Here is a 24078-nt window from a genome sequence, read left to right as displayed (position 1 = left end):
ACGACTTTTCGCGTTGGCTTGCATTTAATCAGTCATATGATTCTATTAATACAAATTTAATTTTCATACATAGTACATTTTATTTATTATTATGCTTGTATAATGATAGTTATTATTATTATTATTATTTATTTATAATGTTTAATTCATTAATTCGAAATGCGTATTGTATCATTAAATGAAAAATTAATGCGATAAGAACATTAAAGATAAAATAAATAAATGTTTGAATGTGAGTAACATAATAATTATCGCTTAGAGAAAAAATGGAAAAGTAAGACTGAATCCATGACTGCGACGATTTGACTAAAATGAAGATTGATCTTTTAGGAATATTTCTATGAAAACTTTTATAAAAAATAGGTAATTAAAGATTATTATTTTTCTTAGATTTCTATAAGTTATAAAATTCTTTACTTTCCGATCGTTTAAATAACACAAGTTCCAAACATAGTACATAGATGCAAACGATTGCACTGTATGCATGCAATCTACGAGGCCCTTTGCGACTCGTCCGAATCGAAGTGCGTAAAAATGGACGAGCGGACAGTCTGTGACCCATATTACCTGGAAAATTTTTAATTGCATTTTTTTTCCATTGACGAAGAGTACCAACACACGGTCTGCCTTATGGGTCGCGTTGCATCCATCGCGTTCGTTTGTATTCGACGGGAGCGGCTCGCGAACGAACGACATTGCGAACGGACGCGCAACCTCGATGCGACCAATTACCAATCACTCTCGCGGAACAATAAAGCAAAACCGTGGAAAAAAATTCCCGTCAAAAGTATCGCGTTTCATATGCACCTAGCGCGTCTCCGCGCGGAGTTCGCGGTGGCGTATAACTGTCGCGCAAAAATAAAATTAAAAGCTGAATGCTGTGGAAAAAAACGCGCCGTCGCACCGGTCTCCTTTGTTTACGAAAAAACAATTTGTCGCCATGCATTTTTAATTCTCGAGTAATACGAAATTTTATATTAATCGTAGCGAATCGCGCGAATTTTCAAAGTGACGTAAGTGCAGTTTCGGAATACTTCGGACGGTGCATGTCTGAGACTTTTATTCCTAGTAAAAGCGAGAACTAAACTGATACTCGGTGATTAAAACTGACTGTTAATGACGCAATTAAGAATTTTATTTTCTACGCATAGTTTTTGCGTTTTATTGCCTGAAAGTCACATGGCGCGTCTATCAATTTAATGATGCGATATGTTTAATGGAATTAAATAAGAGTCCAATGGAATAGTCTGGTGCAATATTAGATAACATCACTTTATACATATACATATAACTACTCTCTTGATTTAATTCCGAGATTGGTTACTTTAAAACGCTATAAAAGTTCTTCTTTTATCATATACGCTTCCATTTACTTTCCTCATCAATTACCTGTGTCAGCGTATTTATTTAGATAACAAACTTGTTCGAAAATATATAAAATGTATAAAAGTTTACGGAATATGAAACTCTCTGGTATAAATTAATTTTTGAAATCGAAATAACGAAGAGCAGGAAAAAAAGACAGAGAGAGAGAGAACGAAAAGTATTCGCCAATCGATCCCGCGAGGGTAGTTAGCTCGTTGAGACTCGTGTGAGGGGAAGGAAAGAGTCCCGCAAGAAGCGCGGGGATGAAGAAGGACACTATTCATCATGGCCCGAGTGGTGCAAAACTGCAACTGCGGCGACGTGAAACTTGCCGCGCCTCCTCGGGGCGCACAGTCGTCGTAGAAAGGTGGAAGAAGCAGGTTGAGGGTTGGAGCGGGAGGACAGTCGGGGCAAATAGAGGTGGCGCAGTATTGGCGGTGTCGTAGTACAGAGTAAAATAACTGAGACCCAGCTGTTCTCCTTCTTCTCCTTCCGAACTGCAACCAACTAGGCGGAGCTCGCGGATCGCGCTCTATATAACAGCTGCATGTGCATTGGACACCTAAAGACTCCTCCGCCTGCATTCTTGCGCAATAGAAACGATCTCCGTCTCTCTCTCTCTCTCTCTCGCTCTCTTTTTCTGACTTTGTTTATCTTTCTGTGTATTTTGTACGCGTGCGAGCCAAGCTTGCGTCTCACATGCAATTTACGCGATGTTCGCAAAAAGATGCACGGTTTAGTAGAGTTTTACTCTTCAAGTTAGGTTGTGGACTTTATTTTTTCCTTCGTGAGAGCATTTAATTCCAAGCGATTGAAGTTTTCTCTTTCATAATTATTTTTCATTTCTGATATGGTATCCATAAATGGTATTATTTTATTTTTTGATATTAATTTTAATTATTTTTGAATTTTAACATGAAATAATTATCTGATATACTAATTTAGTTTTGTGTATTATGCCGGGTATATAATGAAATGATACATTAAATTTTTAATGATTTATTTCATAGGAAACATTGAATTATTTTTCGCAATTAGTATATCTATATCTTTATTTTATGCAAAAAAACAGAGAGATCGTAAAATACTCGAATTTTTAATAAAAGAAAATTAATAACAAATAGATCTCTCTCTCTCTCTGACATCAATGGATCTTATTAGAAGATTGAAAGATTTTGTTTCGAAAACTCTGCATAATTAATCTTTATACGTCACCAGCAATAAAACACGTCTATAGGTGTACTATAGATATGTAACCCTGGGAATTTGTTACCTCGCCGTCAGGTCGATGACTCCTTTCTTGACTATCACGATCTCATATGGAACCGCGATCGTTTCACCTTTTCCTCCCCAGTCGATGTCGTATCTTTCGCGCTCTTCATCCTCCCCGAGAATATTTCGTTTCGCAGAGGGGGCTTAGTGATTTTCTCGTGCGTGTGTTGGTGATTCTCTCTTCCGTCTTCTGTCCCATCGTTCCTACGCTCGTTTAACGATCTGGCTCTCACTAGAAATAGAAGCTCCGCCTCCTAGACCGGAAGGAAGATTGAATGAGAGGGAAAGAGATAGGAACGGAGAGGAAGTGTGGGCGGAAGAGGAAGAGAGAGAGAAAGAGAAGCATCCTCCTCTGTAAACGTGGGAGGACGAGATTCCTTGTGAAGCTTTGGGCGTGGTGAGGGAGGAGCTTCCTATACTGTGTATACGAACTCGTTTATATCCGGCGAGCTTCTGCGCCCGGATGCACCTGACGTCGGCATCGACATCGTCGAGACTCTCGTAGATTCGTGTTCGCCGAAACCGTGCATGCTTATGTTCGATCTTTCAGTCTTGGAATACATCATTTTTTGTTACAATTATTGCCGTGCAAAATTTATTTTTTTTAACTGCAAACGTTAAACAAATTTTTTTATTCGCCATTTAGCGTCATTCACCATCAAGACTCGTCGTGTTATATCATTTTATTAATTACAGAAAGAATGTGGTAGATAATGATGTTTTATTGTATATATATTTATTATATATTTCTGCGTCCTTATGTTCGATCTTTCAGTCTTGGAATACATCATTTTTTATTACAGTTATTGTCGTGCAAAATTAATTTTTTTTAACTGCAAACGTTAAACAAATTTTTTTATTCGCCATTTAGCGTCATTCACCATCAAGACTCGTCGTGTTATATCATTTTATTAATTACAGAAAGAATGTGGTAGATAATGATGTTTTATTGTATATATATTTATTATATATTTCTGCGTCCTTATGTTCGATCTTTCAGTCTTGGAATACATCATTTTTTGTTACAATTATTGCCGTGCAAAATTAATTTTTTTTAACTGCAAACGTTAAACAAATTTTTTTATTCGCCATTTAGCGTCATTCACCATCAAGACTCGTCGTGTTATATCATTTTATTAATTACAGAAAGAATGTGGTAGATAATGATGTTTTATTGTATATATATTTATTATATATTTCTGCGTCCTTATGTTCGATCTTTCAGTCTTGGAATACATCATTTTTTATTACAGTTATTGTCGTGCAAAATTAATTTTTTTTAACTGCAAACGTTAAACAAATTTTTTGATTCGCCATTTAGCGTCATTCACCATCAAGACTCGTGTTATATCATTTTATTAATTACAGAAAGAATGTGGTAGATAATGATGTGTTATTGTATATATATTTTTTATATATTTCTGCATCCTTATGTTCGATCTTTCAGTCTTGGAATACATCATTTTTTGTTACAATTATTGCCGTGCAAAATTAATTTTTTTTAACTGCAAACGTTAAACAAATTTTTTTATTCGCCATTTAGCGTCATTCACCATCAAGACTCGTGTTATATCATTTTATTAATTACAGAAAGAATGTGGTAGATAATGATGTGTTATTGTATATATATTTTTATATATTTCTGCATCCTTATGTTCGATCTTTCAGTCTTGGAATACATCATTTTTTGTTACAATTATTGCCGTGCAAAATTAATTTTTTTTAACTGCAAACGTTAAACAAATTTTTTTATTCGCCATTTAGCGTCATTCACCATCAAGACTCGTCGTGTTATATCATTTTATTAATTACAGAAAGAATGTGGTAGATAATGATGTGTTATTGTATATATATATTATATATTATATATTTCTATAATTAGAAAAATTATTTTATGATAAAGTGAGCATTACACACACACATGCACAATCGATATCTTGCAAGTTTAAATTCGCTCATTGGACCGTCTGGACTTTTAAACACAAATATTGTATATATTCAAGTAAAAAGATACAATAGGTTCGACTATATTACGGGCGAATTCTACATATCAGTTGCGCGGAACACAATGGAACGTAAAAGCTCGAAATAATTTTAATCAAAGACGTTAATTTCAATTTATGATTCACGGCGGATTCGACTGGGCTTTAACATAATTTAATGAAATTCGGTGCTAATGCAACATATTTGGCATACGTATTCCGCTGGATGGAGTAGAGTTTCCCTGTAATTTTAATTAAAAGTATTGATTTAAATTCATGCTACATGGCCCTCCACATATTAATTCGATTCATTTAATACGCGTCGTCAATTTTATTCTCATCGAGTGGTCTGCGACTGTAATGCAATCGCAGAGATATCTTTTGCGGAAGAACGTCGATTGACTTGTGAAATATTTCTTGCGCGTTTAGGAATTTTTTTTTCCATAGGTATACCATTGCTTGTCAATTGCGAAGTAATGTAGAAAAATTTGGGATGATGATACATGTATGGAGAATATAAAATTTGCGCGAAATCCGCCAATTTCGTGTAACTTGATGAACACGAGACTTCGTAATGAATGTAACGAAGAGGGTTAATTTGGATTCGTAGTGGATTTGACCGAATTTCGAGCTTAATGAAACCCGATAATAGTATATATATGTATACAATTAATGTACAATTTAATTGAAATTTTATTTTAGTTTACAATCAGTTGTGTGACATCTTTTTTTTATAATAAAAAAAATTTATATGTAATCAAGCTAACATATTTTCTCATTATCAATATTCTGAAATTTTTGCTATACAGAACTGCTTATATTTATATTGATTGAAATTCTCGAGTAACATTCAGTTCTCTAAATCTTGTTGCACATCTTCATTGTTCATCATCTGAACAACGAAAACATTTGCATCAAAATATTTGATAAAATTTCGTATATATTCTCCAGACAATACTCTTTATTCGAACGCTTGAAAAAAAAAAAGAAATGTATTTAGTACGTTTATGTACTCGCTTCGGTGGTTGAAAGTTCCGCGTGTCGTGCCACGATCGACGCGGCCCGTTTACGTGACGATGACAAGTGCCGAAGGGGTAAGAGAGACGCAGAAATAGGTGCGGTGGACGTCGTCGTGCGTGCAGGAAGGAGGGTTAAACTGCGCAGTTTGCCAATTTGCCGCAGGCGTCGTCGCGCGGTTCGTAGATGCGCCATACCGCGCCAAGCCGCGTTTAGCGGACCGGAAGATGAAGTACGCGAACGAACGAGATTCGGCGAGAGGCTGATGTGCGGTTGAGGAGATTAATATGCGCGCGAGGCTGGCGCACGCCATCTCTCCCTCATCCTTCACCCTCGTTTCAGCCGTGTCCGCGGCTTCGCGCCGCACACACGTCGTTTTGTTCTTCTCTCGCTCGTCAACTACCCCTGCTTGCCGTCTCTCTCTTTCTATCTATCTCCCTCTTTCTCTGGCTCGTCGCACCCCCGCAGTCCCATTTGCGAGTGGCGGCGATATATACACACGTATAAATCCAGCGACGCGCACACGTGTACCTACGTACACCGCGGCCAGTCCCGGGCATTTAGTAATTTCTGTCACGAGCCGAACGTTCGGAACGTCAACTCACGTGTAACTGCGGAGCGAATGGCTGCTCACGTATGCGTCGAGCTTAGCCAGCTATCGCGAGAAGAGGATGGCCTCTGCGAGAAAATTCGAGCGCGCCGCGACGCTGATGGCCTCGAAGCTGCCGTCGGCCGCGACCACGTTCCTGCAAATAGTCTGCACGTGGAATATCGAAATTGTTGTGGTGTCATCTTATGCGTGATATAAGTACATAGGCAGCAACGCGTTCAATTCGTTTGATTCGGGTTTTATATGGGAAAAACTACAAGCGCCCTTTACATCAATAGCGAGACTTGATTTTTCTTTTTTGTTGAAAGAAATTTGTTTCAATTCTACAATATAATTTGACAAAAGTCCATTTAGCAACAATATTTTTAAACGTATCTGTATTAGAGAGATTTCTTATTACGTATAATCAAAAGTATTATACTTGAGAATTCGATTCTTGAAATTGATTTTTGATAGCTAGTTTTTTTTCAATCTTCCCCAATAAAAATTATTCCTCGAACAAGAACCATTAAGCGAACCATGTATTCTTAACTTAGAATAACCATAAACTAACGATTACATATTCTAGGCATAACCGACCAGCATTGATGTTTGAATGCGACATGGCAGTTTAAATTAGGTTTACTGGTCGATATGTACGAGGGTTGTTATATATCTCCGGATAACATAATTGCACTCAGATTAATTTAACGTATAATAATTCACAAAAATTTGAATGATGAAAAACTAGATCTAACTGTTGCCGTTACAACTTGTTACATAAATCAGAACTGTCTCCGCAGAAACATATTATTTATTTATCCATTTTGTCAAATTACAAGTTGTTCAAGTTTTTGCACCATTTCGAACTTCTCGATCCCTCATATAATTCCTTCTCATAAATTTCATAACCGAATGAGGCATCATGAAGCCATAGCGTTTTTTTATCCGGCGCAGGTCCGAGAGTAGACTGCGCGCGGGGCGTGTTCTTTCTCTGTGCATTCCGGAGGCATTCCGCGTGCCATTCCGCGGCGGAAGGGTTGAGCCGGCAGTAGGATCGTTCGGACATTCGGCGGGGCGCAAAGAGCGGCAGAAATCACGCGTGCGGTTTTGCGGGCTGCGTTCCTGACCGCCGAACGCCGAAGTTCGGATTGAACTGTCACCATCAGCCCGTACGCCGCGAACCGCGTGACGTATATTCGTTCGTAATAACTGCGGTCGACCAGTCGAGACACTCGGTAAACGTTGTTTTACGAGCCGCCGCGCCGGCGCTCCGTCTTTTCCTTTCTTCTTCGCGTGTAACACGTCCCGATGAGGCTTGCCAATTCGTTGCGGCGTAACCAAGAACGTGTGCTCTCGAGGACTCCTCTCCAAAGCGGAGATGCCGAATATTATTGAAGCCGCGACGCGTCAATCAAGCGGCTTCAACCATTGCGGCTTTGCATTTCACACTATAAAATAATGCGTTGTCATAAAAGCAGCATAAAAGGGGGCTCGCATTTTTTTTTTATCATAGAAAACATCAAGTTTTACGCTGTTTGATTTTATTTTTTAGACAATTATCTTTATGGTATTTATTTAGAGATATATAATTAACAATCGTTTTTTTAATCTTGGAAGATAATGAGTATTAATGTTATATTAGCTTATTAAAGCTTGTCATCGCTAGAATCCTAAATCTGGCTTGTCTATAGTTCTTTAGCTGGTTAGATAAACAAAAAGCTGAAATATATTTATGGCAAAGCTATTTATATAGTTTGAACTAGAAGTTTGGCATATGAATTGTCAAGTAATTAGCATGGATCAATCATTATAATTTCGACGATTTTTAAAAAAAATTAGGGTGTTTAGCGGTTAGGGAAATCTGGAAAACCGAGCATTGTCAGGGAATTTTATAAATCTGGAATTGTCAGGGAAAAAAGTTAGGAAATTTTACTATTTATCTAGATTTTTTCACATTATTCTACATTTGTTTCAATAATTTGAAATTTTTATTAAATAAATATAAATTTTTCCTTGACTCCCAGCTAATTTTCTGTATGGTTAAAAATCGATTCATCTACAGCGTGTTCGTTAATTTGTATTTTCATCGTCGTGTTATTTTATTTCAATGTGTTTGATAGAGACAAAACTAAAAAATTTGATATAATATAAAATATCTCAAAGAATTTCATGATTTAACATTTAATTGATTTATCATATAGATATATGCAAATTACATATTTGGAAAGAATAATACTAAAAAGTCAGGGAAAAAATTAATTTCCGATCTTGGAAAATCTGAAAAAGTCGGCGAGTTTTTTTCATTGAGTCTGCTGGACACTCTGAAAATGTTGCAGAAATAGACAGAACTCTGTCTTATCTTGATTCAAGTAATACGAGAGAGAAAAATTTTTTTTCATGCCCGAGTTAATAAATCAAATTATAAAAATGCCAAAAATGATTGGTTAGTCATCGATGCGCGATAAAACGATTCGGTGAATCCGATCGCGGTAACACGTGGACGGCTTGATTTATGCCTTAGCCACCCTCGCTTAGAAGTGCGCACGTACGCGTTCACGTACATATATATATATATATATATATACACATATATATACGCACAGATACGTCAGAGAGAAAGAGAGAGAGAGAGAGGACGAAACATTTCGACGTCGTATTATATCGTCAAAGGCGTGGGTGTTGCTAGCCTATCGGCGGTTTTTGGGGGCTGGAGGCTATTTGTCCACCGGGTTACGTTGTTACCTTTTTATTTGCCCGCCCGTTATATATGGCGGCACACATATGTATGGATACGCGTCCATATGTCCGGGCCGGGCCATAAAAATACCAGCGAGAGCCGATACGTCGGGTATTATTAGAAGCTCAAAACAAGATTGCCCGGACGACTCCGATTTTCGTGGCCCTCCACCTTTCGTTTTCTGCACCCTTCGCCGACCAACCCTTCGCACTGTCGCACACTCGCCCCTTTCTCGTAGGGACAGTCGTGCAAGGGCCCTCCTAACCCGAAACGTATCGCCGTGGTAATCGTCTCGAATCCCTTTTACGTAAAAACGTTGACGAGTTTCGTCTCCGCGGTATACAATAATAATACGCGATGTATCTCGATCTAAATGTTTCGCCCCCTTGATTTATACAGCACACATTTATTTCTAATTCGAAAAGAGAAGCTGAGACTTTCTCAATATAAGATTTTGTACATATACATATTTTAAAATCATTCCTGCTTTAATTAAACTGACATTTTTCTCGGCATTCCTTGTTGGTTAAATTTGATTAATTTTGCAATTAATCGAAACTCAAAAAATGTTTGAGTAAAACATTAGAAAACATTAAAATCCGGAAAGAATAATGAAATTTTTCTTGTGTAACAATAAGATTAATTTGATTCTATATAATTTTGTTTGAATAATTATTTCACCCACGCGCGCGAGAATCGTATATTATATATCTTATGAATACATCACCTCGTCGGATTTCACGTCAGCAAAAATTATCCGAGGCATCTCGGTGTTGAAAGGGTACAGAGTAGAGAGGACGTCCGCCGTACGAGATCGTTCACACAAAAGAATACGAGAAAAGGAAGAAGCGGCTTACGCGCGCGCAAGGTTAGAAGCTTAAGCCTACCGTAGTAAGACGTTCCACCTTTAGCCCTTTGCTCTCTCTCTCTCACGGGCCTTCGTGGATATTTACAACGTCGTCGCCCGGCTCCGTGTCGAGCGGAAGCCGACGAGTGAGAAATGGCCGCGCCGACAATTAACTGAAATCACAGCGGGCCAAGGCGGTTTGTCACTGTCTGCACCCTCGAACTACCGTGCCCTGCCCGTTATCGTTAGTTGTCGCTAATGCCACACATCTATGACTATCGCAGAGCAATATCGAGAAACGAACGTTCATTGTTTTAATCTTTTCCCTTCGCTATTTGTGATTTTTTTTTCGACGCAAAGTTACGACACTTCGACTCGAATATATAGATTTTTTTAGGAGTTGCATTTGTGTAAATATCGTATTATGATTAACCAAGGTGTTAGGAAAATTTGGAAAACTGGACATTGTCAGGGAATTTTGTAAACCTGGAATTGTCACTATTTATATATCTGGATTTTTTTCACATTATTCTACATTTGTCTCAATAATTTGAAATGTTTTATTAAATAAATATAAACTTTTTTTTGACTCCCAGCATGCTAATTTTCTGTGTTAAAAATCGATTCATCTACAGCGTGTTCGTTAATTTATATTTTCATCATCGTGTTATTTTATTTCAATGTGTTTTATAGAAATAAAACTAAAAAATTTGATATATTATAAATAAAAAAGGTGCTTTCTAAATTTCTTGGAGTGATTAAATAATTTATAGCAACATGTCTGTTTTGATTATCGTACATAATGCAGATTGTATAATTGATTAAAATTTTTGTTTTTATAACTTCCGAACCTTTTTGACAAAAATATCTCAAGGATTTTATGATTTGACATTTAATTGATTTATCATATAGTATAGATATATGCAAATTATATATATTTGGAAAAAATAATACTAAAAAATCAGGGAAAAAATAAATTTCTGGTCTTGAAAAATCTGACAGTCAGGGAATTTTTTTCATCGAATCTGCTGGACACCCTGTTAACGCTTCGTGTATAAAATCGCGAAATTTTACTGAACGTTGTGGATAATGCAAGAACGTAAAAGCGATAAAAAAAAGAAAGACGTTACTCCCTCCGAACGCGAGCGGAGTTCTCTTTGACACGGATGTAGCCGGGTGTAACGCGATTAAGTAATTAAGGGATTTTTAATCTTGTCCCGGTCTCGCCCTCGTTTTGGCGCCGGTCACGAGCCGGCGAAAAAATAAATAAACTCGAAGCCGGTGCCGTTCAGGAATTAAATCGCTGATGAAGAGTCCGTGCCGCGCTCTTTTTTCGCCCCTCTATCTCTCTCGGCTCGTCTAAATCGATAAATTATCCACGGTGCGAACCTGTGAACCTCCAATCTTGCTCTCGCGCATCCGTCGTGTCCTCTTTTAAATCTCAGTCCTCATTCGTTAATTATCAAAGATACTTTCCAATGAGGCGTTTATTTATGTACGGATCTTGGTCACATGCAGACGTTAAATTTGTCTTGAAGCATTCCATTTTAATGTGGAAATAAAATTGAACTAGATTTCTAATTGCGTGAAATAGGAGGAAACGGTTTTTATTTAATGTTATATTAAACATTACTATTTTTTAAAATATCTGCAATATAAAATATCTGCAATATTTTACCTATATTCATATATTGAAGACATTTGGTCGCGAACATAATTGAATGAATTTAATTGAATGAATTTAATAGAAAGATAAATAGATGATTTCAATTTTTTCTGTCTGGATGAATTATGCGGTTAATACGATTCCAAAGTCCCTGTAATAGCAAGTCGATTCAAAATGAGGGAGGAAAAGAAGAACGAGCGAGCAAGTGGCTGCAGGAAAAGTGGGGAAGTAACTTGCATGCGAGAGAGTGTTCGGTTACCAGCATCGAGACATTTATCCTCGCCCTTTTAACATTGCTCTGCTCGTCCAACCGCCCACGCATCGAGTCGTGCGTACTGTCATATTTCAACCGTGAAATGGGCCAGCAGTCTGCCTCTCGCTTTTCTTTACCTCTTATTTCTCAGCAAATATTAATTGTAATGATTTTTTAAATTTGCGCATAGCATTCCTTGTCGCAAGAAAAATAAGCTATTCTCACCGAAAAATTTAATTTTCTTTTTTTAGAAATAATAAAAGTAGGTGATTTTAAAATTCTCTTATAGTTCTTTCAATTTAGAAACTAAAAATTAAAAAATACCAAACAGACATGTATCAAAGCCTGTTGTTAATTAGAAGCTTTATTTATATTAGTTCTCTTTTATTTTTTATATTATACATATACGTATATATTCACGAAAAAAATTATTAAAATTATTAATCACTATAGCTAAATTTTAATCCCTATATTACACCTGGAAATTTTAGCTGATAACTTCTCTTAATTATAGAATTCTCCGTTAAACTAAATAGCTAAAAAATAATAGTTACCACAGCTAACTTTTCAGGTTGTAATATAGTGACAGTTAAAATTTATTAAGCTATAGTGGCTAATTTTTTTTCCGTGGTACATAAAATATATAAATATTTCTAGTATGTGACACGTATGAACAAAGTGATACTAGTTACAAAACTTTCTTTTAATTTTCTTCGGAAACAAAAAAGTTTCTTTAAGATCTGGATAATCTGTATCCGTTAGATTGGCCTGTGTCCGAGTTGACCCGTCTTCTGCAAGAAGACAGAACGGAGCAGGGACGGCCGATGTGCTTCTCACGTGCTTTCGCTGGTCCCTGCTCCGAAGCCGTTCTCTCGACTTCGTCGTTTTCTAGCATTTGACAATTATTCGGTAATTTATCAAAGCGTCCGCACACAATGGCCCGGTGCGAGAGCGATCGTGGACAGCTCTCTCTCCCTTTGTGAGCGGCGCACGCAATACGGTGTCCGCAAAATACTCATTCGCGAAATGCTCATCTTTTGGTCTTTCTTTTGGTCTTGGTAGCAAACACTGAATAAATATCCAACTCTTAAGCTTAACAATAGGAATACATTAATATAAGCATTATATTTTGGATTCATATTTCATCATTATATTTATATGTCGAAAGATGTGTGACGATAATATGAGTTTCCATTTATCACAGAAATCATTACAGATATTAACTGAAACTATAAAAATTATATATCGACTATTAATTATATGTAGTTGAAAAAATACATATTTTCAGAATAACATTATAAATGTAAAGATTCTGAATTTATGATTTTTTTAAAATTATAACTGAACATTCCACTATATTCATGTATACAATTTGAGAAGTTGAATTTGCCTGTATTTTACATTTTTGTTTCGAGAAAATACAAATCACCAATCGGAATTTGCGCTAATCGCTCTTCTCTACCGGCTTTTAATTATAATTAGATACGCCGATGTTAGCGGATATCGAATGATGAGCTCGGTGAAACCGTCTCCAATTAGCGACGTATGTCGGTGATGTAAGTACTATAACGCGCCACGAATCGACACCGTATTCCATCGGTGAAGTCAGCTTGGTGGCAGATTTCAGATTGCCGATCTTCCTGCAGCCACTTAGCAGCGGTAGTCCGACTACTTTGTAACAGTCGGATCAGCGGTGGTTAACGATCCCGTCGCTCGGTTTAACGAATAAACTATCGCGGTGATGGTCGACGGAGATGACGACGATGGTCGTTAAAAACCGGCGGAGTCGATAATTCAATTTTTAAATGTAAGCGTGCGAGGAACGGCTCCTTCCCTTAGAGGTTTCTAATTTTTCAGAGTCGGAGTCCTTTAAATTTGTACGGGTTTTTTTTGTTGTTTTTTTTTTTTCATGACTGTCGTAGCGAAACTGCGATTTTGTTTAATTTACTCGTTTGGAATCCGGACTTTATAGCGCGTCATTAGCGCGCGAGTTAACGTCGCTGTTTACAGTCGGCGTAACGCGGCAGCATGCGTTGCTGTGCTGCACATTTTTACGCATCGCGCTCGACTTCGCGGATGTATAATTCGCATGAATGCATTTGATGTAGCTCGACAAAGTGCGGTTATTTCTCCTCTATGAAAGTATATGCATAATAAATGGATATGTGTAACTACGAAATAAATTAGTACCGTGCTTAACAAAGTAAAAAACGTAGTTGAAATCGTTGATCTATCTATAACATCCACAAATGGGGAAAACGGCTAAGATATAATTCTTTTATTTAATTGTTCCAAATCATAAAAATATTAATAATTAAATATTGGATTATTTGTTGAAAAAGAAAACGCCGAATAGAAATCTCGTTAACACGAAATACGAGGACATTCCTCGCGCGAGCAATCTTTATAGTTGACTCTTGCGATCGCGATTCATTCGCGTGTATGTTTATGTGCCTCGCTCGTAAACGTAATCGTACTTGTTCGCGGCGTATAATTCGTGCGTAACGAGTGCCCTCGCTTTCGCGACGACGCTTTTTTTTTCTTTTATAACGCGCGTGGAATTATCGGGACACCCGGTGTGCCAGGTATCCGTGGTATGGAACGTGGCTGTTGACATCGAAACGAACAAGCCGCGATCCCGCATTCGGAGCGGCGGAACAAAACTATCTCATTGTGTGTTAATACGTGCCGCTCTTTGCTCAGTCGCTTGCCCGCTCGACTCGTGCAGCCTGCAACTGCGATACGCCGCGACTTAAGATGCAGTCTTAAGTTGCGCTCACACCGCCTTTCTCTCGATCGCGTAGACCCGTTCCGGTCTTGCAAAAATAATGGTAATATTCCCATGCTCCTGGTTCGCACATGGTTTATAATAAAAAATTGGAAGGCATATTTTTTCTGAAAAAAAATGCTAGTTTTGAAAAAGGAATATTGCATAATTTGCACTTGACTAAGTTTTTCATTACGAAATTTTAAGCTAATGATTCTAAAATTAAGATAATAAAAAATTTTGGGATTTTGTACAATGAAAGACTTTGTATGTACGATTTAATTATTGTTGTATGATTTTTTAATTAGTATAATTGTTATTATTTTAAATTATTATAATAACTTTTAAAAATTAAGGAAAATAAAAAAATTGCTTAATATCACTGTAGGTATATGTGTAGTAATAATATTACAATTATCTTTTAGCACAATTTTATTAATGTCAGTTTGTAGTAATAATTTTAAAATATTTTGTTTTTCTCTTTTGAGATTATAATATCGTATTATTTTGAAACTTTATAAGAGTACCGGTCTCGAAAATTCGTCCATTCGTTGTAAACACGACTTTACACTTGCAACGTTAAGATTGGTATGCCGAAACAATTCTGGATATTTGCAGCATCTCGCCTGTATATGCAAAGAGTGCGCAGAGGCGCGTAAAGATGCGAATGTCAAACTACCTGGAAACTCGCTCTCGGCATTTTATGCCATTTTACTCTCGCCAAGAATCTCTCTTTTCTTTTCGATCAGCCACCGTAAACTCTTGCGAATTTTTCCACGTGCAATCTAGAACGCTCTTCGCAAAAAAAAAAAAAAAAATTTATAGAATTTTACCATCAAACATCGCAATTTGATCTTCAAAAAATTGATATATAATTCCTGAAATAAAATATTTCTAACAATATTTAATAGACCTGCGTACATATACATATATTCTTTCTACTATACTATTACATATATCATTCATTATGTTTTAATCCAACATTGATTAAAATTCCTTTTTTGTCTCACATATTGTGCAAAACATTTTACTTCCTTTATTGTCGATTATATTTAATCCACGTTCTTAAATCGCCTCTAATTCCACTGATGCCTCATTTACTTCTCTTTGGCGTTGTGCAACAACCTTTTCGACCGTATTTGCATCTTCTTACGAACCGCGCACAGGTCGTGGCTGTTTAAATATTCAGAACTCGCGAAACCCATATGGACCGACTATGGTAGACGCAGATGGGGAAGAGGAACGACAGATTCGATAATATACGTCGGCGCGATTACACGCTGCTTCGACCGAGTCGCGAGGGAAACTAGCGAGAAGCGTGGCATCCCTTCTATTCTAAATTACGCGAAAATTCGAGGACCAATTTTCGGCAGCTTAGAGGGTTCTCTCTCGCGCAGGTTTCGCCGGCTCTTAGTAGCTATGGGCGGACCACATATTGGATCATATCGTATCTTCTCACACCCCATGAATAATGCATCTCTAAGGTCGCCCTCCTCTCTCGGTTCCTCTTCATCCCGATACTCGATCTCACCCTCTTTCACTCTGTCTCTTTTCCTCGTTTTTGCCTCCTCTCGCGCGAGCCGAGTCGCGTTCCGAATCTCTTCGTAATTAAAGCTGCCATATATTTTACTTTAATCGAGAAGATCGGCCGGCTACCATTGGCCGCGACGATTTATCACGACCGGACCGGCTCTTCGTCCGCCTCTCTTTTCGCTTTCTCACCTCCGCAGATTATAATGCCGAGGATGTATGCACCAGCGCGGTTGTAATTGCGGAACGTTCTCACGAATCCGCGGCTTCCCGTCTTTCAAATGCCGAACGATATAAACGATAGTCTTAAATTGTCAAACGCGCATATAAAAATATTACTAATTACCTTACAAATATATATCTTTCAAAAAAAAAAAAAAAATTCGATAATGTAATTGTGATGACGAAACAAAAATTCTTCATTATCACGCATAATATTTTATCTCAAACTTATCAGAATTAATATCGTAAATCAAAGTATATTGCAAGTAGAATAAGGGAAATATGCAGATAAGGCCGTTCTCTCCCCGGTTTTATTTAATTATTGAAACGCGTTATAATAAAATGGTTTTGCACTAATGGGGGGACCTTCAAATCTGATCTCGCGATCGAGCTGGGTTCCGAAACGGTGGTCGTGACTCGCCTTTCTTCTGCGCGAATCGTTTCCAGGCCGCGAGGGATCCGGTAGCCCTTGAAGTAACAGAAGCAAGAGAGCAGTCCTGGTGTGTCACAGACTGCGAGATAAATCTTGGATTACCACGCGCTTCCCCTTCGTTCTCCTCTTTCTCGGTCCCGCTCCTTGAGTAGTAGCACCTCGGCATTTCGACCATTCGTCCACCTTCGCCTTTCCTCTTCTTCTTTCTCTTTCTTCCCTTTCGTCTTTGCATCGGCGACACCGGCTTAGCACCGTTTTACGCTCGGAAGTGAAGGACTCGGGGACTACTGTATTCCTGGATTTACAATCTCGAAGACGCTGTTTGCAGCGGTAGATCGCACTCGAGATCTTCGTATTAATGAGCGATTAGAGACATAAATCTGACTTTAGCTCTCACCCCATTTTTGTCACGCGCGAATCTCGTTATTCTTATTGTCCGCGGATTGTTAACATGGTGGATGCGATGCGGATAGATAAATAACTCGAGACTATTTTTGTCGTAGCCGTGAGTGGCACGCACGGATTAAGTAATTAGTTGAATTTTTATAACGTCTATGATTTAGGAAAATTCAGGAGATTTACGAAAGTCGTGCAGTTTTTAAAATTATTTAAAATAAAATTTATTAATGTCGTAAAATTACTTTTAACTTGTTATTACACTGTTATATACATGCAGGGTATCTAGCAGTCCGGGAATTTTATAAATCTGGAATTGTTAGGAAAAAGTCAGGAAATTTTACTATTTATCTGGATTTCTCACATTATTCTATATTTGTCTCAATAATCGAAATTTTTTATTAAATAAATATAAACTTTTCCTTGACTGTCAGCACGCTAATTTTCTGTGTTGTTAAAAATCGATTCATCTACAGCTATTCGTTAATTTATATTTTTATCGCCGTGTTATTTTATTTCAATGTGTTTGATAGAGACAAAACTAAAAATTTAATATAATATAAATAAAAAAGATAATTATTTAAATAAAGTTTATAGTGACATATTTGTTTCGATTATCGTACACAATCCAGATTGTATAATTGATTAAAATTTTTGTTTTTTTAACTTCCGAACCTTTTCATTGTTGACAAAAATATCTCAAGGATTTTATGATTTAACATTTAATTGATTTATCATATATTTGGAAAAAATAATACTAAAAAGTCAGGGAAAGAATGAATTTCTGGTCTTGGAAAATCTGAAAAAATCGGGGAATTTTTTTCATCGAGTCTACCGAACACCCTGACATGTATGTATATACATATAATTATATTATTAAAAGAATCATTTATTTTATTATTTATTATTTTTTCCGCGGATAAAATTGATTCTCATGAAGCGCAGCGGGCAAAGGCGAAAAAGTGGCGCACAGTCGCCGCGTTAAGGGAGAGAAGATGCGAGGGCGACGAGAAACGAGGGACCTACCCCCTTGTCTTGTCGGTGATCCGCGAGACGCCACCGGGACTCTCTACCCGCCGAAGTAGCTCGAGCGAGCCCTCTTAAATTAATTACAGGGAAAAGATCCGCGCGCATCCCCCGACAGAGCAGACGCCCTTATTCGAGAGGGCAAAGGATCCGCGCGCGCTTAGTCGAGTGTCTAACGGTCGAAAATCTTCGCTAAAGGAGCGGAATGCTCGCCGAAAAAATTCCTCTTCGTACGCCTTAGACGCTGAGATTTTAAGTAGTCTCATCCACGTTTTTTTTTCTCCTCCTCCTCCCTTATTTCCTCCTTCTTGTTCTATACTCTTCTATCCTTTAAATCTTCCAGCGAATTCCTTAGACTGGTTTTCCTTCAAATTGGTTCGGTAAATTTACTCGACGCACACGGCTCTTTTACTTATGCGTGTCTTATGAATAGGAAATAGAAGTCCCCATAGTGGAGAATATCTTTTTGTATTCACGTAAATTTCTGTGTTATTTAAAAAAAATAATGAATTAAAAAAAAAAAAAAATGCTTGTAATGATAAAAATGTCAAAGTTATAAAAAGTTTATATGTTAGAAATGAAGAGTGTTAGATGACGCGTTTCGAATGTGAGAACATTTGGAAGCATATTTGTTCACATAGGATTCATATCGAATCCAAGGGAACATAAACGTATTATTGTCGAACAAATCTCTAAATAGTTGCGAAGTTTCCGGGGGTTGACTCGCTAGAAATGCTGCTTGTAACCCGGCTTTATATCGCGGATCCCGTATAGAACGGTGGAGAACAAGCTCTACCGGCTAATGCCGTTGTAATCCCATAAGCGCCATAAGTCCCGATGACTGGTCGGAATAATTCCGATAGGCCGTTTCACCCTCTTCGTCGCGTTCGAGTTTCCTATTCCTTTCTGTTCCGCAGAATTTTACCTCCCCTTAACCGAATTTACGATTTGCCGAGAAATAAAACCTAAAATTTTATTTAATTCTTTTCGATAATTAGCTCTTTAAAAAATTTTTGTTAATTTTTTAATCTATTTTTTATTCGTATTCGATCAACGTTAACAATATATGTATAGAATATCGCGAATAGTTCTCTGTGTTAATTATTGTACAATTGTGGGAGAAGAAGGCATAGAATATTAAAATATATTAAATTTTTTTAAATAACAATTAGAATTATTTAATGTAAGTACACAATAATTTATTCAATTTATTTTTCATGTTACGTTATATCGATATAATATCGATATCGATAGCTGATATATGTATATGTCTGTATAACTCGTTAATTTTTTAATGGTATCCGAAGTATCGATGGCGAAATTTTGACACAATGATGACATAATCTCTACCGTTCATTTTCTATGGCTTCTCTTCTCCAATTACCTGATGATACCATCTCGGAGATTCAATCTCACGATTCGTACGTGCATGCAGCACCGATTATTTGCTTTCTCCTCTCACTTGCATATCGCACACGAATATTGGTTTTCTTTTTAAAATCGAAATATTTCCAAAGCAATTGTCTTTATTGCGCGATATTGCGTCCGACTGTTTATCGTACAATTTTGCGATACGCGGACGTGCACCGAATGTTAAATTTTCGTCTCGATTTTTATCGAATCGTCCACTACTCTCTGTCCGATATTGAGCACAGAATTAAACAGTTTGCTTTTATTACTACATATTCTCTATATTTATATTATTCATAAAATTCTATGCACGTAACAACGAGAATTATTATAATCTATTCTATTTATAAGCGTAAAATGTTTTAATATCATAAAAATATAAAGACTTAATAATACGAAGAGCGCATATGACTCTCTGCGCGAAATATAATAAATTTATATTTTATTTCATAAATAAAATTTTGAAATTCATGATTAGAGGAACAAAATTCTACAATTTTATTACATTTTGCATTACGAATAAATATATATATATGATTAATGGAATGAAATGGAATAAAATGAAAAATTAAGACAGTATCAGAGCTCGCATTACTATAGTAATGAGATCGGGAGATCGCGCGAAACACATAGATGCTATTAGCGTCAGCTTAACCGGAGAAGTCGCTGGGAGGAAGACTCACTGGGAGCCAAAGACAGATCGTAAAACAACCGACCCGGTGTCGTCGGTGCGACAGAAGCAGAAACAGTACAAGCGAAACGGGACACAGACGAGTTGTGTCCTCCTTTGCATTAAACGTGCATTCCGTGCCGAACGATTAAGACTTAAAAGAAACCGCTGTCCCACACACACACACACATAGTATAATACAGAGGCATGAATGAATGTCCTTATTGTTCTACCGTGAGAACCCGAGGCACGCGCAAATTCGATGTAATTAAATAAAATTATTCGCATCGTTTTTGTCCTCGCTTTTACACCTATTTTCTGCCAATGACATCAATTTGGTGCTGTCTTCAATTCTAAAGAACTCTTTATATTGACATCTTATAACCTTATTATTTAAAAATATTGGGATATATGAGAGATTATAAAATTTAGCCGTTTTGAGAGATATAGAATTTTAGAGTCTTGATAATTAAAAAATAGAACTAAGAATTTAAAGAAATCTGAAGATAATCAAGGTGGTGTCTAGCAGTCAGGGAAATCTGGAAAACTGGGCATTGTCAGGGAATTTTATAAATCTAGAATTATCAGGGAAATGTCAGGAAATTTTACTATTTATCTGGATTTTTTCACATTATTCTACATTTGTCTCAATAATTTGACATTTTTTATTAAATATATATAAACTTTTCCTTGACTCCCAGCTAATTTTCTGTGTAGTTAAAAATCGATTCATCTACAGCGTGTTCGTTAATTTATATTTTCATTGTCGTGTTATTTTATTTCAATGTGTTTGATAGAGACAAAACTATAAAAATTGATAAATAAATATAAATAAAAAAAGTGATTATTTAAATAGTTTATAGTGACATGTTTGTTTCGATTATCCTACATAATGCAGATTGTATAATTGATTAAAATTTTTGTTTTTTTAACTTCCGAACCTTTTCATTGTTGATAAAAATATCTCAAGGATTTCATGATTTAACATTTAATTGTTTTATTATATAGATATATGCAAATTATATATTTGGAAAAAATAATAACTAAAGAGTCAGGGAAAAAATAAATTTCTGGTCTTGGAAAATTTTAAAAAGTCAGGAAATTTTTTTCCTTCACTCAAAAAAATATTTCACTGATATAGTTAGACGTTTAGATGTTTTTTGTATCTGTTAAAACTGTTGTTTGTCACGTATAGAATTTACAGCAGGAATATATATTCTGTCTCTGTTACTTGGGCAAATTAAGTAAATTACATATGCAATTTTAGTTAATTTTTTATACCTAGAAAATTTTCGTTGTACTTGCAATATCATATTTTTGAGTGTTGAGTCTGCTGGACACCCTGGAAATATTAAGGCCTTAGAATTTCAGAGTCTTGATAATTAAAAACTAGACCTAAGCATTTTAGAAACCCGAAGATGGTATCGCTCAATAAACACTGATCCGTTTTTACGCATCGCCTCTTAATGAAAGTTTACACGTTGAGCGTTCGGATCCAAGAGAGGATGCTGAAGTAGCGAGAGAGAAGCCTCGCGCAAGCCGGATGTTAAACCACACTGTACTCAATGGGGTGTACACAGGTCGGGGAGCGTGCAATAATAACGAAGCGAGAGAGCAGTATATAGGTGACGTGCTGTACGCGAATAACGACGGGGGTATCCTCCGTTACCCACTTTGTATGAAATATCAACCACCGTGAAACTTGAACGCCCTGAGAAACTTGGTTCGATCGTCGATCACGAACGTGCGGGAGGGCTAAAAATCTCATCGAAAACAGTGCATAACTCGCGGATCAGAAGTAGCAAACGAAGGAGAAGTGAACTATATGCGCGAGTTATATCAGTCTAAATTTCTCGAAATTAGTTAATGTCGACGATGGGAGATGATGCAAGGAAAGTATCTGTTTATAAATCGGTGTCATATAGTATTATTTCCTTCCGGATATCTATATTAAATTTTTGAATAATAAAATATAATGTCGCCGAAATGAAAATAATACTCTCAATAAATTTATAATTTTGTCATCTATAATATAATCGTCAAAAATAAAATCTGAGGATATTGAGGATATTATATTAGGAAATGTCTTATTGCTAAATACATTACGCGTCTCGTGTGATTCTTCAATATTTTCGACGTGATAGTTAATATATATACTTTAAAGATAAATTGATAATTTTGTCTCAATAAATTTATAATTTTGTCTCAATAAATTTATAATTTTTTCATCTATAATATAATCGCCAAAAATAAAATCTGAGGATATTGAGGATATTATATTAGGAAATGTCTTATTGTTAAATACATTACGCGTCTCGTGTGATTCTTCCATATTTTCGACGCGATAGTTAACATACTTTAAAGATACTGAATGACGAGAGAGCGTTAATTGGCAGACGTCTCATACGATTTATTTTTCATATACGATAAATTGATTTTATATTATCCGCGACACTTTTATAACACAAAGAAATTTATCATTGAGAAAATCGCCGTTCTCTTTCGATGATTATTAAACTTATATCGAATCGGATAATTCGAGACTCCTCGCTATTTATGTCCTCGTTTCAACCGGTGGACTTCCGCTGTGGGATAATACGGTTAACCGCGCTGCCCATTAGTCTTTCCACAATCGATACACGCCGGCTGCTACGCTGAAAATCGATGTCGATTATCGCACAGTAGCCGTCTCCATTCCTCCTTCATCCTTCCGTTTCCTTCCGTTTGTCTTCCTTCTTTTCCTCTTTCGATTTGTAAATTTTATCTCCCGCGCGTGATAATACGTAATGATATACATATATAATATACACACGTGATTTACCGTATTACACGCTGCAAAATTCATTAATAAGTATAATTTGTTATAATCATATCACGAAAAGACTTTGTTTCTATTCATATCGATATGTCATTCAAATTACACTCTTATTTATTTAATATAGTAAAAAAGAATTATTAGGATATCGGGAATATATATGTATATTTTATATAAATCTGGATCTTTATTAAATTCTTTTTTATTATATATATCGTCACATATTTACATTGATTAAAGATTTTATTTTTCTTGTTAAGTTCTTCGTATTTTCCATAGGCTATGTTAACATTGTGCTTGTAACTCTCGGTATAATGCGGTTAATTAATAGGATTTAAAAAAATTTATACAGGATCACGATTCTCGCGTAGGGGCTATATTTTCGCATATTCCAGATTATCCTTAATAATCACGAGTGCTTTGGAAGGGTTTTGCTCTGCTCTCGTTCTTCTCCCTCGGTTCTCGTCTCGCTTCGTCTCGCTTCTCGTCTATCAGTTTGACATCGTTGTATAACAGGATCTCACGCCAAGTACTGAGCCGGTTAACTCGCTGCAACCCAATCTACTCTTTCTCGTTTCAAATCTCGAGCTCTTCCTCACTCTTTCTTCTTACCCTTCTCATTTTCCTCTTTCTTCGCAACGTTATTCGCTCCCATGCGAGGACAGTCGCACCTCTTTATGCATATCAGGATGCAATTTCATTATATAATTATATACACATCAAACTTGATCTTGATCGAATAATAAAAAAAAATAAATAAATAAATCTACATATTTTATTAGAGATAATCATTATTCAAGATTTTATATGTACAAGAAAACCAGTAGAATGATTAATCTTTTTTCTTATTCGCTAGCGAGTGTGATTATTTTTGTTACCACTCGAAATACGATTTATGCGCATCTTCTTTTTTTTATTCGGGATAATCGTTAAAAGCGTGGTGTGTAAATTCGCTTTCGGCATCGCGTTGAGGGAAAAGGGTAGGCGGCCTATCGTGGAACCCCGCGTTCGATGAATTATTCAGGGTGTCTTGATCTCCGGTCGGGGCCGACCGACAGACAGACGGATTCCGATCACT

At 36.5% G+C, this 24078-nt stretch overlaps 1 protein-coding gene across 5 annotated transcripts in view; it reads left to right on the top strand.

Moving 5' to 3' along the window:
* The window catches only part of LOC114938007 (E3 ubiquitin-protein ligase Rnf220), a 164307-nt gene that overhangs the window by 14429 nt on the left and 125800 nt on the right, over positions 1-24078 (top strand). The window lies entirely within an intron of this gene.

This window comes from Nylanderia fulva, unplaced genomic scaffold, assembly GCF_048542155.1.
Source record: "Nylanderia fulva isolate GAGA-0341 unplaced genomic scaffold, ASM4854215v1 Scaffold4, whole genome shotgun sequence".
Taxonomy (NCBI): Eukaryota; Metazoa; Arthropoda; class Insecta; order Hymenoptera; family Formicidae; genus Nylanderia; species Nylanderia fulva.
Note: the sequence above shows the minus strand (reverse complement) of the source record. Positions and strands in the feature narration are given on the sequence as shown.